The following is a 15,179-nucleotide window of genomic DNA, read 5'->3' as shown; positions in this document are numbered from 1 at the left end:
CACATATCATCCTGTAGCTCCGGAACCACAGGTCGGAACCAAACGTAATTCAGGAACCTTGTTTGGGAGCATACGACTTTTCATATGAATCTGAATTTATAGAAAAGAAATTTTCCGAGAAAATTGAGTGAAATTATTTGTCACACACGCATTCGCTGATCTCGACGAACTGATTCGAATGGTATATGGATGTCATGTTCTTCCAGCATTTATTGCTGTAAGTAGTTTAAAACAATATAATTAAAAAAATTCTGCCATCATATTATGGTTTATATATGTCATATTCGAACGATTATGTTGCCAAAAACGAGCCGTGCTAAAATCGGTCTGAGGCTAAATGTCATGTACACAGTCTTTTTGGTACGTAGAAACAATCGTATGTAACAGTATAAAAAATCGTGTTTTCCGTTGCTCCCAAGTATTTCTTTGTCATACCGCGCTCAAAACTCCTACTGCTGGAATATGGGGAAAAGTCGTTTACACAAAAATTTCGATATCTCCGTTAAAAATTAACGGATTTTAACAATCTATGGCTTGTTGGATAGCTACTACCGTGCGGAATCTAAGTCTGAAAACATATTCTGTTTTCAATATCAATTGTGACAGATACTGAAAATTTTGACATAAAACTTCGTATAACTCAAAAAGTAAACATCCGATCTCAAAACCATTCAATAGCGTTTTGGGTGACGGGGAGACCTTTCGTTTGCGACTAGTTTGATCAAAATCGGTCCAGCCATCTCTGAGATCTCGACCTCATAGTTGAAAACACACATACAGACACACACACATACACACACACGGACATTTGCTCAGTTCGTCGAGCTGAATCAATTGGTATATGACATTCGGCCCTCCGGGCCTCGGAAAATATTTCTAAAGTTTGAGCGAATTCTATACCTATTTTTTATATACGAGGTCTGTTCAAAAAGTACCCGGAATTCTCATTTTTCTAAAAAAATATTTATTTATTCGTCTACATCTATATGGTCCCCTTCAAAGTAATCCCCCCTAGATATAATACACTTATGCCAGCGTTTTTTCCAGTCTTCGAAAAACCCCTGATAGTCACTTTTTGTAATGCTCTGTAGCACTCTCAGCGATTCTGTCTTTATCTCTTCAATCGATGAAAAACGCTGTCCTTTCATGGGTCTCTTCAACTTTGGGAACAGGAAAAAATCACACGGAGCGATATCTGGTGAATAAGGAGGTTGGGGCATGATTAAAGTCTTGTTTTTAGCCAAAAAAATTCAGCAGTTTTGGAACGAATTTTGCTGCCACTCGTTTCATGCCCAAAACATTTGAAAAAATATGATGGCATGAGCCAACTGATATGCCAACTTCATCAGCAACTTCTCTAATAGTGATTCGGCGATCATCCATAATCATTTTTTCCACTTTTCCCACATTTTCATCGATTATTGACGTGCTGGGTCGACCGGAGCGTTCGTCGTCGTCAACGTCTTCGCGGCCATCTTGGAATCGCTTATCCACTCGTAAACACTTGTTTTTTTCATAGCAGACTCACCGTAGGCTCTCTGTAACATTTCGCACACTTGGTTACACTTTATTTCATTTTTCACGCAAAATTTGATACAAATTCTTTGACTCTTCAATTCTTCCATTGTTTAAACTAACAAAAATCGTCGAGCTCAAAAAATCACGTCTACATCAGCCGCTACAAGACAGAATGTAAACAATGAATACAGCTTAAAATTTCACCATACATTAGGGACATATGTACCAACACAATAAAAAAAATGTTTACCACCGGACTCTCCAGACGCGCGCAATTAAAAAATTTCGGGAACTTTTTGAACAGACCTCGTATATAAAAAAAGGTAAAACTGTAGTATAGTTTCTTTTTGAATAGTCGTAGCCAAAATATTTAGTCCAAAAAACTTGCTGTAGGTAATGTTAGGGACATAATCGCGAGATCGCCGTAGGACTGCTGTCGACAAGGGCAGATCACTTGAAAAATGTACATTTATTTTGGTTAATTGTACTAATAAGTTATCCATAACAAGTGAAATCTCATTAGACCTTTGAAGAATGCTTTTGGATTCTGAAAAGAACCAAAGGTTACCGTTTCTCCAACCTTCAACACAGTAGGCAATTATTTCCACGAGCATAATTTCGAATAAATCGGTTACCTCTCGTTTGTCGAACGGCGCACAAAATAAATCTGCCACATGATTGTGTGCCCTGCCCTACAGAGCTAACGTTCCGCACCGAGTCGTGGCACCCATGAAGTTGGACGTCGTATGGGTTAGTGACGACACTTAAATTAATTGATAATCGATTTTATAAAACCAAAATTATGTGTATGACAAAATCCAATTAACTCTTTGCTTGATTCTATGTAGAGACACTGAGAATGGTTTGAAACTAAATGATTTGAACGTAATTACGGATTATAAAACTATCATTTATGGCCCTCAGAACTGTCGATTTGTATATGTATTCTCTCCGTTGTGTTCATACTTTGATGAATTTTCCGCACTTGTTTGAAGCGAAAGCCGTACTGCGAACGGAGTGAACAATGAACATAATAGATCAAAAGTTCAAAAGAGCGGTTCTAACGGCGACAATAATACCTACGTATAGAATTTTAAGGTTGACTACTTCATTTCAGATCGTCTTTTATCATTTTCCGGGCCGAATAAATGTATTTTTTCTGTTACTTGCACGTATTGTATTTTTTCTTGTTACATGATGTAATCGCAAGGTTCATTTCAGGCTTTCAAAAGGTGGTATTTTATACGATATTGATATGCCGAATGCTGGTTTTATTTGCATTCGTTTGGTGCAAATTTCACACAGCGAAAATTTTAGATTTGCACTAAACTGATAATGTTTACCTTTAACTTACAAAGAAAGTAACCTTAATAGTTCTTTACATAACATTTAGAGCCATGAGAACGGTTGATTTTATATAATGTTCCCCCTCGTTGTCCACTTTTCGCTCTCTTTTCTCCCAACAAAAACGACAAGAAGCTGGATGATGCAATCACTTTTGTTTGAAGCAAAACTCACACTGCGAATGCCCCACAGTAGATATGCTCACAGAAGAAATAGTTGTGGTTTTTCTGTGTTTAGGCTGGATGAAAGGAACCTCATATTTGCCATTGACTGAAGCACCGGTTGAATAATGCTGGGTGTAGTTCCACTGTCTTGGCGTAGATGGCAGCCTGCGCACCCGTTGTGTTTCCGTTCATGGATTATCATAGACTGAAGTTAGCAAACGTGCAAGAGGGTCTATTTATAGATTCGGTTGATTTTAATGTTTCGTGTTTGGACCTATTTTTCGCTATTCAACAAGGTTTTCGTAATAAACGTGGTATTAATCTTACATCTTTTTTCATTCGTTTCGTGAAATAATTAGAGAAAATAATCAAATAGGGAAAAAAGTATTAAGAAAACAAATCTGGAGTAATTTCGTTATACTTTCGTGTCACGAAATTTTGATTTTTTAAAACTAATGTAATCATAATACATATGTTATAACTTTTCTTTCGCTATTGCACTTTTTTCCTACAAATCCTTTCCAGACATTTCGGTTTTGCTTAGCAAAAAATGAAATATATTCGTGTTCCAGGTATTTCTGTGCTCTGTATGTTCGTTGCTCTGTATAAACATCCCCATAAACTGGCAGATTTTATCGAACGACTTTTCTGCTGTGATTAAAATACCCATAAAGGAGCAAGACAGGACAGATGAATTGAATCGCCAAGCATGAGCGAAGCCAAACTAACCGATCTCGGTCCGGTCACGATAAACTGAAGGCGACTTGTCCGCGCAGTTATTAATAGCTTTTGATTAAATATAATACACTTGCACACGAGTCCTGCCTGCTCCGGAATCTTGGATGTGTGACAGTCCTGCAAAGCGACGCAAGCCTGCACTGCGGCTGCAGTATTTTCGAAGTTGCGATGACCAACCCATATCTGTTGACTGGCTGGGGACATTCAATTGCATCGCAACCGATGAGATAAAGTGGGGTGTTAAATGCGCTCAAAAGGCGAATCAAGCGAAGGATGCAAAGAATTGGTGATTTAATTACACGCATATAAGCGATTCACACCAAGAGCATGGTTCGTTTAATGGGCAATTAAAGCCTGTTCAATTCTGCAATTAACTTTACTCTGTCTGGGGGGCGTGAATGTAAAAGATTTTTGCTTATCCGTTGAGATTAATCGAATTTTCAGGCACAGTTTGGGATCGTTGTAAAAATAATACAAGTATTGAAAACATTTAATTTAATAAATAATCATTTTCGAACTAATAGATAGCGCCTTAACATGGTACGCCTTGATACACGTACAAACATGCTAATGACCACTCCATCAACAAAACCGACAAACAAATCTAAATCTTCAACAAACAGCACCGTGGAAAGCAAAAGTTATTGCGCCGGTTGCCGGGGGTACCGGCTGACCGGTTTTTAACCACCGAAAAGCCCACGGATGAGTGCCGGCGCACATATAAATGGATGATAACAAGGCAGGACCAATCCGGCACTCACCGTGTGTTGACCGAGGCGGGCAGTCGGGCGAACCCAAGAAGCGAAGAAAGTCATTGCTGCGTGGAAATAAGAACATTTACTTTCGTTCCAGTTTCCAGTTCGGTGTCTTGAGTGTCTGATTCTGATGTCCGAAAAAGCTACGAACGAGGCTACTAGCGAAGGGAAAGGAAGTCAGTTTTCTGTAACAGTTATGCTTTTCTGACTTCGACCAACGCGGCCATGCGGTGCTATTGTTGCTCTGTCATACTCACCCGTACCAGCTCGCTCGTGAACCCGGCAAGAGCCTCGAGAAGGTTGCTTCGATTCGCTGAGTTCCGGCGGTAGCGTTCCGTAGGATAGATCTGGGTTTTATGTATGCTATCCGGATAAAAAATTGGTTGAATTTTGTTTCAGAACGTTGCCTCTGCTTCAGGGCGCTTTTTTCCTTGCCATTATTTTTTTTTCGCAGACGAAATGGAAAATGAGCGCCTCAAGCGTGAACCAGGGGGCGAAGAATAATTTTACAGTTCAAGGATGCTAGTTTCGTGAATGGAAACGCGCTTCACTGGCCATGAATATTTGGGCACTCTTCCGAACGATAATCGTCTTAGTTCGATGACCCGGTTTGGTGGATCGTTGATGGCTGTTGACGAGTAACATGTTTAGTTTGCAATGGATATTGAGTGCCGGGTACATCGCGAAGCTAGAAATTCCGATGTATGTTTATTTTTTCAAATGAATTTCAATTCATTGATATTCTATTATTCTTTCGGTTGCACTTATCATAAAATAGCTAAAATTTTTGTTAACGGCAGTACCATCTTTTACCAATATCACACACCAGTAGCAGACATCCGTAACCGTTTCGTTTTCTTTATAGCGTGTACGAAATAGAACAAAGCACGCTTCGTTCGTGTTGTGTTTTCTTCTTTCACGTTGCACGCACCGGTGTTGTACATATTGTCATTCTATGTGGCGGTTTGAAAACTTTGACACCTATCACCCTGTAACTGCGGAACCGAAAGTTGGATCCGGATGAAATTTCACAGTAGCTTTTGAGACAATTTAATTTGAACCAGGATTTGTGAAAATGAGTTCAAGCATCGCTGAGAAATCGAAGTGAGTTCTATTTTTGGAGTTTTTGATTCACTACTTTTGGTGCTTACGGGACAAGAAAAGGGTGCCGAATTACTTTTATATGCTCCCAAACTAACAAGTTCTGCAAAATAGAAGAATTCATCAGACCTGTTTTTGACCATGATTCGTGAGAAAATACTTATGAAATTGGTAATTTTCCACTTATCCCGCATTAGTTCCGGAACTGGAGCACAGTGGTCGAAAACTGAAAAAAGACGGTCAAAAGTCCGTACTGGTTTTCATTGACGTTCAAGAGTTTAGGTGTCTTAAGGTAGCGCTTCGCCGTGGTCAGGTCGAAGCGAGAAAACTCTTACTTTGTCGTCGATATTTCACCCTAAATTGCAAATTTCTCCAATAAGAACCCGATTCACGAAAAATCAAAAACATCTACGATTGTAGATAAATGATTTTACTATGCGAAAAATATCAGTTAGAAAGCATTTCTTTTGCAAGAAAGTTCGTGCGAGTTTTGTTAAACATTTTTTTCTTGTGTGTTGACATTGAGTGTGTGCGAAATAAGGAAAACCTCTTTTTTTTTTACTACTCGCACGAAATCTTTCGATAAAAACGTTTACCAGACACAATTTATATACGAATCGATAGAAAAACTAATTATCAAAAATCGTATGTTCTTGGAATTCCGCGTTCTCTCAAAATTTTGGTTAAAGTGTGTGAAACCCTGGGATAGGCAGCGTACTTCATCTGACCACGGCGAAACGCTACCTTAACAAAAGTTTCTCAGTATTCTACGACGCGTCTGTTGCAGGAGGTCCCTTAAATTTCATTTAGGGGGTAGTACCAATTTCGAGTAGAAAAAAATTTTTATTCAATGAATTTCTTTTCACCTTACAGTTTTGAAGAAAAACAGATTTTGAGTGTTTTTACTTTTCACGTAATTTCTGTACAAAAAATTGTTTTTCGAGATATACCATTTTTACTGTGAAAACAGTTTTTTTTAATTTATCTTCGCAGAATCTATTTTTATTGCATAAGTATCTATTACAAAGTTTTAGATAACATTGAAACAAATAATTTTGTCGAATACAAAAATCTGCAATGACGTCATTTCCAAAAGATAAATTAAGTTTTATGAGAAAATAGGTGTTTTTGAAATTACCTTTTCTCAAAATTATTATCGTTTTAATTTCTTGGTAACGATTCATATAAGGAATAAACATTTCTTTTGTATAGATTTTTTTTATTTATTGATAGTTTCCTCACTATATTCACTTTTCCTATGTATCTTGAAAGTTCATAAACGTGGTTTTCAATCAATATTGGCGTTCTTTTTCATTCAGCTCATGTTTAAAAATTTCACAAAAAAATGAATTTTCGTTGATTGACAAACCTGCATGACATGACAGGCATGACAGTCCCTGCTACATTCATTAAACACACGGTTCTAAGTGTCATATGTGACATTCATTTGTGTGATCCGCGCGACATTCATGAGTGACTGCCCGGATAGTAGGCAAGTTTTGAAACTTCCAATGCAAACGACATTCAAACCAAACAACTACAGTTAATGGTATCAATTTAGAAATTCCACCTAAAACATGCACGCGAAAGGACCGTTTCCAGCAATGTTTAGAATGCTGGTAAGTAACGCAAAATCATATTTTGTTTAGAAACAAGTTGACCCAAAAGTCATATTAAAATTCAAACATATAGTAAAGGTATTATCTCAGGTATCAGAACTAAATTGGCTCAAGTGGTCCGCTCCCTTAGTTGTTTTTCTCGGAAAATATCAATTCAAAAAATGAAACAACCTATGATGCCATGTCGGATCAAAAGCAGCATAGATTTATATCTAGCATAGCAAGCGATTTGCATGTGTTGCAGTAAAAACGACCTTTGTGGAAGATTTTGGGTTCCGAACCCTTTTTTATTTTTTCAGTCGACCTATAATGTTTAAATCACCTCCAGTTTCGTGATTTAAAATTAAGTACCTTTCGCTATAGTGTTTGGTTTATGATTCGCATTTTTTTTTCATTTTTTTAATAGATCCAAAATAACAATGATAAATGAACTATGTTAATCAGTACCAACCGTATTTTAATGCTCCAGTATTCAGTTCATCTATCGCCATTATTTCAACAAAACGAGAAGCAATAAAATTTTCGTTGAGAGGCAAAAAAACATCAATACCAAAAGCATCCTGCATCAGGGCTAATCGCCCTGATACCAATGCCAAACTTGTGTACGCGAAAACATGGCGTATTATCGATCTACGGAGGGTGCAGTGATTCGCATCGATGGATCGAAATGGAATAATTCTACCGAGCCGAGGAATGAAGGAAGTACAGCCAACCACAGAATGTCCGTTTATATTGAAATTAATGTACATATACAGATATACGGAGCACTTATGGCTGTATCCTTCTGCTGTATGAACTGCATCCGATGGAATATTTTTACCCTACCACTTTATGCCAGTATGGTTCGTATGAGGTGTTTTGAACAGAATGATGTACCTCATGCTCGTATGTGATGTATGTTGCTATAGGTAAAGCAATTACAATCTATTCTGATTTGTACAATTTTACCGAGCTTGCAAACTGCATAGATTGTGCCAAATGAATAAACATCTAATGTGATGCAAATTATGATTTCATTTGTCCGACATTCCATGAACAATTTCCATGAAAATCTAGCTTCCAAAATTCTGAAGTACCTCATCGAATCGAATCGATAAAATTGTTGTGTGCAGAGTAGCGAAATTGTTACTATGACGAGAATAAATTTTCTCAATTAACATAGTGAAATTAGAAAACATTAGTTTATTCAAGCTTTTGAGTTTTTAACTACGAGTTTGCTATCAACCAACTAACGGTGTTTTTTTGGTAATTTATTCTTTCAGATACTGGAGATGGTCGTCAACAAAGTCGTGAATGATTTGTGAGGTGAGTTCTGTATTCCATGTATGGTTATTATTATATATCATTTATTCAATTGCGGTTTTAACATATTTGCTGTTGGGATCCATGTATGGTATATTGTTTGTGAGACGTTTTTATGACCGGAAAAATGTTTATATGGTTAACATGGAAAAATATTTTCAATTTGTCAAGCATGAACAAAATGATACCAATTCTGCAGTGGTTTTGTCGAGGGGTGCCGAGCACCGATTAGACGAATCCCATCAGTTCAAAATATTCCGAAGTTAATTTACATGCACTATTGAATTAACAAAATTTGTCAATGCACAATCCTACTTCCGCATCTAATGCAAAACAAGACTCAGTACATATGTCGATTCAGACCCCATTACGCAAGCAGTTCGTCGGGGTTATCCCTAACTGGATCTAAATTAAATTAGATAAACACCCTTTCCTAGGTTCTAACAATACGAAATTAATCCTACCCATCGACAGGTATGCATCTGTGCATTTGAGCGTGCGTGTGCGTATGTGTGAGAGTATGTTCAGCCGGTGGCTCGGGGAAAGCTGCATTGACCGAACCGGGATTCGTTTCGCGTCAGTAATTTGTTCGGTCTGTTGGTGATGCGGCAAACGGTTTCCCTCCGAAAACTGCCCGATCCGATAGATCCCTGCTGTCCTGCTCCATGTCAGCTACTGCATAGTGACCAGTAATGCAAAGGGTGCAATGCAGATTGGTTGGCCTTTGTTTGCCGATAAGCAGCCTTTCGGAAGGGTGACTGGGTGTGTTCTATCTCTTATCAACAAACTCAATTCGGTGTAGCATACGGTGATGTCCGTTTTTGGGCACCATTTTGTACTAGTTTATGGAAATCGTCTAGGCGCAATTGTCTTCACAATCCAAGTTTGCCCGTTTGCAATAGGTGAAATAATAGAAAGCAACGTTTCTCGAAATGCCTGGATGCTGGTTATTATGAGATGATCTACAAAGTTGATTACAGATATTTGAAATGTACAATTCAATACAGATATTTTAAATGTTCAATGTCTTATTTTGGACTTGAAAAAAAAACATCAACAAGACTTCTCAGTTCGATTTCACATCTGATCCAAGTCAGTCGATAAAACAAAACCGCTTACGTTGGGACGGAAGAAACCAAGTACAATATTGTGTAGTGAACAATAGACTTCGGAAATGAGTGAACCAAACGAACAAAAGCTGCCGCCGACACGAAACAATACAATTATTGTTGACTTCAAGCAGTGCAAAATTCGACCTTCGATACGAGAACTTGAAGGTTTGCTTAAGGAGCAAATGCATCTTGACATTAAACGTGTGCATTTACTTCAATGCAATAAGACCAATAATGTTGTTTATATCCAGTTCTATAAAGAGTTGGATGCAATTCAATTGGCTAAAGACAATAATAATGTGCACTATGTGGAGCATGAAAATATCAAGTACAACATTCCAGTATGTTATATATGGAAGATAGTGCTATAGAAGTGCGCGTTCATGATCTTCCCTCAAGCGTCATCGATCCTTATATTTGCAAAACTATGTCCCAATGCGGAGAGATTCTCTCTATCGAAAAAGAAAAGTGGAAGAATTTTTTCCCCGGTATTCTAAATGGCGTACGTTTGTTACGCATGCGCATTGAGGAGACCTATACCTTCTTTTGTGACATTCGGTCAGGATACAAGAATCCCGTGCAAATCACTTGTTACCTATAACAGTCAGTTAGCCACATGTCAATATTGCCAAAAAGCTGTTCACTACGGTAAGCCATGTGATAAACTGGACAAGGAGACAACTACACCAAAGGACAACGATGCTTCCTTCACACAAGCCCTAAGCAACCCCAGTACACCTGTGACAGTCACCAATAACAGTGAAGCATCCTCTTCAACGAAACCATCCAACGTATCCCCTATAGAACAAAGAACACCAGCTGCAGTTAACAACTTACCATCCAACCAACCAGCAACTGTAAACAATGTTCAACAAGGAGCATCTACAGCAACTAGCAACGAAATCCACAACAATACCACCGATGCGGCAATGCATGACGAGACGAACCGCGAACAAACTGCCCCTCAATCCTCGCAGGAGGGAAATGGAAGCTCCTCTCCCCCTAGAAAAAGCGTGACAACGAGATCCAATACAAAAAAAAAATTATCTAAAAACTCAGCTCAATCGGCCACGTAAAGCTTGTACGCAAATAGGCCTGAATAAAATATTTTTTAAATAACAAAAACAAGACTTCTCAAGAAACCCAAACTTTGGATTGAATGGTAGGAATTGGCTTAAGCGGCTCGCGAATCTCGTGAAAAGCATTCTAACCTTACTTTTCTTTGCGTTTCGTTTTAGACTCGTCAGTGCAGAGAAACGTAAAGAAAAGTAAAAACGGTTATGTGCCCTAAGCACAAACTTAGATTAACCCCTAAAAGATTCCAAGGTTACTGTCAGGGTGCAAGTGTCACGCGAGGCGTCAAGATGCGCATGCGAGCTAGTTACATTTCATCAAAGCAAACCTGTCAGAGCGAATGCGATGCGCTATCAGTACATCGCATTGAATCGCTTTGCTCCGCTCCGCATTCCCCGCTTACTCTGACAGCACCCTAAGCAGCCCGTTTTTAAGTTATATTATGGATCAAATAATATTCCAGTGCACGTGACGCAACTGATCGAGCTTCTGGAATACATTGTCCAGTTTTCAAGTAGCAAAAAGTTCGCTTGAAACTTTGTCTGTACTTTCAAGTTGCGAAAAGTTTCACGTGTACTTGGAAGGAGCGAGAAAGTTCGCGCAGAGCTTGTTCTGGTTTTTTTTTTCAAATTACCAAAATCCCCACGTGTACTTTTTAGCAGCAAGAAAGTGGATTTCCTAAGATATTGCACGGATAAAAATCTATTACCGGTACCACGATTTTTAATCATGAAATCATTAACCATGCCTTCTCATGAAATTTTATAAGCAAAATGATTGATATCATGAAAATATTCATGAAAGATGTGTTATTGTTCATGATATCAACCATTTTGCTCATGAAATCATAACTTATTATTCATGATAGACATGATTAATGATTTTTAATCATGGTACCGGCAATGGATTTTTACCCGTGTGTGAAAATTTTGGTTGCTTGGGTTAGGGTTTTGATTATGTTTTTTATGTAAAATGTGAACCGTCACGTGATGACCCGCGACTACTTCTTTCAAGGCAGGGTGAAAAATCGATTCAAAGACATCAATTATCACCTCATGTTTTGAACCAGTGCATCGACTAATGTTTTTAATATATTTGATATCAGCGGTGGTGAATTCATTCCTCTTTTGCGTCGATGCTTATATGTTGGTTTGGAATTTTCAATACTCATCACCTTCTAACTCCGGAATTCGAATCTGAATGAAATTTTATAACTTATTGAGTAATTCCATATGAAATCGAAGGTCGGTTTTTGTTTAGCTCAAATTTTGTATAAGCATTCTTTATGACAAAAAAAATACTTATGTAAAATGTAAGCCTAATCCAAAAAAAAAAGAATACGAAATTTAAGAAAAAAAAAACAATTTTTAGTTCGTTATTGGCGTGTAATTTTGTCATGTGCGTCAATGGAGAGCTACAGTATGTGTATTTAGTGTCTTAAAAAAGCTAATTTACGACCGTTATCCCACCACGTGACAGCAGTCGAAAAGAAAAACTTCCTAACGGATTTTTAAGAAACCCGAAAAAATGTCGACTACATGATGACCCTCGCGAACCGAAACGGGTCATTAAAAAATCGATTTTCATGTAACATCAAGAAGTGAAAAGTGAGTATTTTTCATATAACTTATATTTTAAAAAATATCATAAGAAGGTTCTGTGAAGAAATATTGTTAGTTTCTTGAACAAAATAAGAAACTTATTTTGGGTATGAACTAACATAACCTTTTCAATTTGTAAACAGCAACCTATGAGACTATGAGACCTTTCATTTGAGCCTAAGTTTGTACAAATGGATCGAATCATCTCTGAAAAAATTGAGTGAGTCTCGTTTTACAGTTTTTGGTCACTATTTCTGGTACTTTTGAAACCGAGAACTTGGAACCAGTATAAACGAAGTCGGTTCGTTTAGTAAGTAACTAATATAGCCTACAAATTGAATCAGTGTAAAGCCAAATCTAGAAGAATTTTACCCTTTTTTGTATCGTCACTCTGAATGACGGTGTGAAATTCAATAGCAACCTATGGGACTACAAGTTTTTTTTTATTTTATGAGTGAAATCAATTGGTACATACTCACACACATACACGTACAAATACATGCATTGCTCAGCTCGATGAACTGTGTCGAATGATATAGAACAACTAGCCCTCTGGGCCAATTTTCACTAGTCAACTTTTCAAGTGACTGAATAAACTTTCGATATGAGAAAGTCAATAAGTGTACTTTTATAGAATCATGATCTTGCAATAACACTACCAGTAGGTTCAAATTGAATAAAAGAATTTGAAATTTACATTTTTTTCATTTGAAAAATTTAAATTTTAATGTGCAACCCTGCACGCTATACGAAATTGAGCAAAGCACGCTGCGAACGGAGCAAAGCAGCACGTACCGTCGCGTACTAGTTTTGCACCGTCATTTTGAATGACGATTTGAATGTTTTGACACTCATCGCTCTATAATTTTGGAATCGGAAGTCGGATCAGGATGAAATTGCACAGTATGTTTAAAGACAATGAGAGCTTTAGTTGCTGAGAAATTGAAGTGAGTTCCGTTTTTGCCTTTCTCATATAGAAAGGCTATGCAATCACTGTGAAAATCGATTTTTTAACCGAGGCCCGGAGGGTCGAATGTCATATACAATTCGACTCAGCTCGACGAACTGAGCAAATGTCTGTGTCCGTGTGTGTGTGTGTGTGTGTGTGTGTGTGTGTGTGTGTGTGTGTGTGTGTGTGTGTGTGTGTGTGTGTGTGTGTGTGTGTGTGTGTGTGTGTGTGTGTGTGTGTGTGTGTGTGTGTGTGTGTGTGTGTGTGTGTGTGTGTGTGTGTGTGTGTGTGTGTGTGTGTGTGTGTGTGTGTGTGTGTGTGTGTGTGTGTGTGTGTAACAAAAATATGCACTCACTTTTTTTGAAAATGCTAAACCGATTTTCACAAACAAAGATTCAAATGAAAGGTCTCATAGTCCCATAGCCTACTATTGAATTTTATTCCGATCCGACTTCCGGTTCCGGAGATATAGGATGATATGTACCAAAAATGTGAAAAAAATATGCACTCACTTTTTTCAGAGATGGCTGAACCGATTTTCACAAACTAAGATTCAAATAAAAGGTATTATGGTCCCATAGCTTGCTATTGAATTTCATTTGAATGTGACTTCTGGTTCCGGAGTTATATGGTAATATGTGAAAATTTGAGAAAAGTTTACACGCAATTATCTCTGGAACAACTCAACCGATTTTTGCAAACTAAGATTCAAATGAAAGATCTTATAATATCCTAAAAATTTGTGGAACATTTTATCAGGATCGGATTTCCGGTTTCGGAACTAAAGCGTGATAAGTGGAAAATTACCAATTTTATTAGTATTTTTCCAAGAACGATGGTTAAAAACAGGTACAAATCCCATAAAACTGTCCGATAAATTCTTCTAGTTTGCAGAGCTTGTTAGTTTGTGGGCATGAAAACTTAATTTGGCAATACTGGTCCCCTCTTTTCCTGTTCCGAGAGCACCAAAAGTGGAGAAGAAAAACTCCTAAAACTAAATTCACTTCGATTTCTCTGCGATGCTTGAACCGATTTTCACATATCATGATTTGAATTAAAGTTCATACTGTCTTTAAACCTACTGTGAAATTTTATCCGGATCCGACTTCCGGTTCCGCAGTTGCAGGGCGATGAGTGTCAAAGTTTTCAAATCGCCATATAGAGTGACAATATGTACAACACCGAAAGAAGAAGAAAACACAAAACGAACAAGGCGTGCTTTGTTCTATTTCGTACACGTTGTGTAGTGATGTCAATAATAATAGTAGATTTCGTTTAATTGGTTTAATCGAAATATAGCATGAGATAGTAAGTATAGGTTTAACTACGTTCAAAACTATTCCAATTTGTAGGTCATATTTGTTGATAGTTGAACCAACTTCGGCTATTCCGTTTATCTGAATCCGGTTTCGGAAGAGTTGGAAATAGTGATCAAAAACTTCAAAAAGGATCTCACTTACTCTTCTTGGAGATGGCCAAATCGATTTTCACAAACTTATAGGTTCAAAAGAAAAGTCTTACAGTTTCATACGGAATTCCTTAATTTGTTGTGGATACTACTTTCGGTTCCGGAACTGTAGGTAGGATTTGTAGAATTTGTGAGATTAGGTCCGAACAAATTTTCCTATTTCTATTCAATAAACAGTTGTTTTTGCGAATTTCACGATTATATTTATGATGTAATGAGTAATATGAGAAAGGCATCATTACACCACTAGGTGGATTACAATAGGTTTTTGAGATTTTCTTCACTATCGGTGCTTTTGGAAGCGGAAATCGGGGACAAGTAATCCCAAAGTAGTTTTATATATTCACCAACTAACAAGATCTTCCAACTAGATGAATTTCGTTTCGCCATCGTTTCGTCGGATCTGGGTCAACTTTTCGAGGACTTTTCAAAGA

At 37.6% G+C, this 15,179-nt stretch overlaps 1 protein-coding gene across 1 annotated transcript in view; it reads left to right on the top strand.

The window, feature by feature from the left end:
- The first annotated feature begins 8,501 nt into the window (after window positions 1-8,501).
- The window catches only part of LOC131427746 (protein gustavus), a 337,641-nt gene continuing 330,963 nt past the window's right edge, over window positions 8,502-15,179 (top strand). Inside the window, exon 1 of the mRNA XM_058591207.1 lies at window positions 8,502-8,544. The gene's annotated coding sequence lies outside the window, so the exon portion shown is untranslated. The remainder of the gene's footprint in view (window positions 8,545-15,179) is intronic.

This window comes from Malaya genurostris, chromosome 2 (genome assembly GCF_030247185.1).
Source record: "Malaya genurostris strain Urasoe2022 chromosome 2, Malgen_1.1, whole genome shotgun sequence".
In the NCBI taxonomy this organism is placed as follows: domain Eukaryota; kingdom Metazoa; phylum Arthropoda; class Insecta; order Diptera; family Culicidae; genus Malaya; species Malaya genurostris.
Note: the sequence above shows the minus strand (reverse complement) of the source record. Positions and strands in the feature narration are given on the sequence as shown.